The sequence below is a fragment of the Mus caroli genome, chromosome 15 (assembly GCF_900094665.2).
Source record: "Mus caroli chromosome 15, CAROLI_EIJ_v1.1, whole genome shotgun sequence".
Classification (NCBI taxonomy): domain Eukaryota; kingdom Metazoa; phylum Chordata; class Mammalia; order Rodentia; family Muridae; genus Mus; species Mus caroli.
Window position 1 is genome coordinate 13,201,648 of NC_034584.1, and position 5,007 is coordinate 13,206,654.

Genomic DNA, 5,007 nt, shown 5'->3' on the forward strand with positions numbered 1-5,007 from the left:
TTCCCTAATTTCTTTCTCAGACTTTTATGACTTGTATCATCCTGGCAGAAAATTGGAAATAGCTCTGCCTAAAGAACCAGATATATGATTGCTGGGCATATACCCAAAAGATGCTCCATTGTATCACAAGGACAAATTTCCACTATGATCATAGCAGCCCTATTTGAAATGTCCAGTAACTGGAAGCAATCCAGATGATCATCACCATAAGAATAGATACAGAAAATGTGGTTCATTTAAACAACGGAACACTATTCAGCTATTAAAATGAACATCATGAATTTTGCAAGCATGTGGATGGAACTGGAAAATATCATTCTGAGTGAGGTAATCCAGACCCTAAAGGACATGCATGGTATGTATTCACTGATAAGCGGATATTAGCCAAATAGTACAGAATACTCTTAATAATATACACCCTAAGAAGTTAAACAAGAAGGAAGCCCCAAGGGAGGATGCTTCAATCACACTTAGAACGGGGAACAAAATAATCATGGGAGACTGAGGGAGGGATGGTCCTGGTTCAGAGAAGTGATGGGAAGGAGAAAAGTGGACAGGATCAAGTATGGGGAAAGACAGGAGAGAGAACATGAGGGCCAAGAGAATAAGTAGAAATTTCCAGCAGCCAGGGGTGTGTGGTGTGGTGGTGGGCAGAACCTCTAGACCATCTTATAGACCTGGGATGGAGGAGCCTCCCAGGACTCAAAATGGGTGACCTTAGCCAAATGCCCAACAGTGAGGAGAGGGAACCACAGAGACCACCTCCACTAGTAATACAGGAACAGTAGTTGAGGGATAGGTACATCAACCCAGCAACAAATCTTTAGATCCAAAATTGTTCCTGTTGAAAATAAATGCCATGATAAAAATGGAGCAGAGACTGAAGGAATGGCTAACCAGTGATGGGCCCAACTTGGCATCCATCTCATTGTCAGGTGACAATCCCTGACACTATTGCTGATGCTATGTTGTGCTTACAAACATGTCTAGAATAAATTTGCTCTAAAAAGCTCTGTCAGCTGCTTACTGAGACAGATGCAGATGCTACCAGCCAAGCATTGGAAAGAGATCCAGGATCCCTATGGAATAGTTGTGGAAGGATTAAAGGAACTGAAGTGGATGACAACACTATAGGAAAAACAACAGAGTCAACTAACCTGGAGCCCTGGGAGCTCCCAGAGACTGGGCTACCAACCAAGGTCTCTGCCTAAAATATCTACCACTTTCCAATGGTACCAATCAACAACCTCAAAAAAGCTGTTAAAAATTACCAATGATCCAAAATATGGAAGACTAACTACATACTTCCATCTCTCATGGATAGAGCAAGAACAAATATTTTCAAGCAATTACAAAACTATGACTCCAAATGTTATTTATCTGTATTTGACAAATAATCATTTATATAATCCATGCACTGTGCATTTATGTTTGAAAACTGTAGCATAAAAAAAATCAATTGTTTACAACATATTTAAACTTATGACCTTTCCAAAAGTTTTAGAATTTTTATGTTGTCAATTATAATATAGATAAAATAGACCAATTACAAAATTTTAAATATTATACTATCTGGTTTCAAGAAATGTATGATTGAATTGATGATTATTACTTTTAAAAAACAACTTTTGAAGGACTTCCTTACTATGTTGATCAAGTACTGGCAATAATGATAGGCTACTTTCTTTATACATTTTTCTCTATACATTTTATCAGTTTTCGTAGATTTTCATACAATATGTTTGATCATATTCTCCAAACTTCAACTACTCTCAAATCCAGTGATCTTTCCCTGCACACCCATCTTTATGTGTATATTTTATTTATCCCATAAAATCTAGTTTGTGCTGCTCATATAATCTTAGATATATAGCATCCCCGTGGAACATAATCAACTTACCACAAGTTGCATCATTAAAGTGATTGACTCTTTTTTCCGTCTCCGAGCATTACTGAATTATGTTTTATGACTAAGCATTAGATTTTGTTCTATTTTTTTTTTACTTTTTCTTTTCTTCTTTTCTTTTCTTTTCTCCTTTCCTTTTCTTGCTTTCTTGCTTCTTTTCTTTTTCTTTGTTTGTATTTTTTTTTTCTAAATCTACATCTTGTGCTGTGATATTTCTGGACTGAGCTTGCTGTGTATGCCGTCACAACCCCTGTGAGTGAATATATGCTGCTGTCCCATTGTGTCTAGAAAACAGTGTTTTCTTGTTGTTTCCTTGTAGTTATCTTTTTGGCCCCTCTAATGCAATAGTCACTGAACCTGTGATATAACCACATAACACACACACACACACACATACACACACACACACACACACACATTTAGAGGTAGACAGTATGCTTTGTTTTATTTTATGTAACATGATGAATTATTATTCTATATATTAATCACCATCTACTTTAAATAGAAGTTCCCCAGACCATCCATCAGTAACTGCTTCAAAACTCTCTCTAATCGGCTGAAGAATAATTTGAATTTTTCTCTAGAAGAAATGTCCTGTGCAATCAAAGGTCTTGTCCTGGTAATGGTGCCATGTATGGGTTTCATCTTCTAGATCATATCTTGCATCTAAATATAGAGTGGTGGTTAGTCATAGGATATTTGTTCAGTTATTGCACCAGTGATCAGATCTTTCAGGTACAGTAATTATTGTATCTTGCAGAATATATATATGGTTGGAAGAGATACTATTTCTCCTGTGGTAGCTTGGATAGTACCTTCAGGTACTGTCTTTCAGGTCAAGTCAGTAACAGCTTGAATTTTCCATGTTCTTTGAATCATATATGCTTTATTTTCAGCAATAAGATTGTCATCACAACTTCAAGAATAGCAATAACCTGTAATGTTTGAAGTTCTATTGTACATCTCTGTCCAGTAACTTTAGAGAGGAAAACCATTTATGACACTAGGCTTATTAATTGTTATCTTTTAACTATTTTATATACAGTATAATAAAATATCTGATGTTTTCTCTACCATGGCTACACTATTCATAATTTATATATAAGTTACAAAATAGTAGGTAAAAATGAATAATGAAATTATCTAGAAATGGATTCCATGCTTACATTGACAAATAGTTTTATTTTTCAGTATTTAGATACAATTCTCCTTTGTCTCAACTAAAATGATAATTAAAGAGTTTTCCTTTTATTTTCCTCCTACTTACCAAAAGTTTTAATGCATGTTACCATCCTGCTGGGTCTTCCACATGGAAATATTCTGATGAAAGCATACAGACACCAATATTGAGTTTTTAATTCTTTTATAATTTGGGTTATTAATTTTATCTATTCTTGGTAAGATAAAAATTTCATACATTGTATATTAGTTCCTGTTCTTATACAATGTTTTAGGTATTCCATAATCACACCATCAGTACTTAATATATTCTTCCTGATTGTAGCAACTTCAGAGCATTTATCAGTTTATACTTCATATGTGTGTGTGTCTTGTGTCAGAATGGAATAGAGCTAGTCATCAGCAGATGACTAGAGATGTATATATCTATATCTAGTCATCACTGTGACGAATCTCAGACATTGGACAATGAATTACTTATACAGTTGATATTTGGCTTTGCTTTTTCTTGATTTTGACTGTGGTCTGGTTATTCCCTCTAGTAGCAAGAAAGCATTTAATTTATTATTTTATTTTATTTTATTGGATACTACATTTGAGAAATGTTTTAAAAGTCTTTGTATTTGAAAAAAGACTGGATATTTTAAAGAGATTGACCTCTTAAAAATAATTATTTTATTTATTAACATTCTAAACATTGCCCACCCCCCCTTCTGGTCTCCCCTCCAGCAGTTCTTCATCCCATACCCCTTCTCTTTGCCTCTGAGAGTGTTCACCTCTTCCCGGGCGTGCCCCTTTCCTCGGGCCTTAAGTCTCTACAGGATTAGGCATATGCATCCTTTCCTACTGAAGACAAACAAGTTAGTTTTCTAGTATATGTGTGCTGAAGGGGAGGGGGGAGGCTTGGACTAGCCTGTGTATGCTCTTTGGTTGTTGTCTTTGTCTCTGGGAACTCCCATGGTTCCAGGTTAGTTGAAACTGTTGGTCTCCCTATCAGGTTGTCATCCCCTTCAGCCTCTTCAATCCTTCCCCTAACTCTTCCATAAGTGTCTCTAACTTCAGTCTAATGGTTCACTATAAGTGTCTGTATCTTTCTCAGTCAGCTGTTGGTAGGGCCTCTCAGAGGACAGCCATGATAGAGACTGTAAGCACATCAAAGCATCAATAATAGTGTCCGACTTTGGTACCACACCATGAGATGTATTCCAATTTGGGCTAACACTGGACAGACTTTTCTGCAGTTTCTGCTCCTTTATTTCACTGCATTTCTTTTTGACAGGAACAGTTCTGGGTCAGAAATTTCGACAGTGGGTTGGTAACACATGGAGCCCAGTCTGTCTATCTTCAGGTTTCTTCCCCCTACTGTTGGGAATTTCAACTAAGGTTACCCCACTGGGTCCTGAGAGTCTCTCATATCCCAAATCTCTGGTATATTCTAGAGGGTTCCCTCACTTCCCACCCCTGGAGCTGAATATTTCCATTCATTCCCCTATCCTCCTGTGCCCTGGACTTCTCTCCTGTTTCTCCCATACGTGATGCTGTCCCCTTATCCTCTCCATGTCTATTCACAACCAGGTCTCCTCTCCCTCTACCTCCTGTGACTATTTTGTCCCCCATTCTAAGTGAGATTGAAGCATCCTCACTTGGGCCTTCCTTCTTTTTAAACTTCTTATGGTCTGTGGGTTGTATCAAGAGTATTCTGTATTTTTTGGATAATATCCACTTATAAGTGAGGACACCTTATGTATGTCTTCTTGGGTTTTGGTTACAACACTCAGGATGATATTTTCTAGTTCCATTCATTTGCCAGCAAAATGCACAATGTACTTATTTTTAATATCTGAATAAGAAACTAATTTTTTTTTTTTTGGCTCTGGCGTTCCCCTGTACTGGGGCATATAAAGTTTGTGTGTCCAATGGGC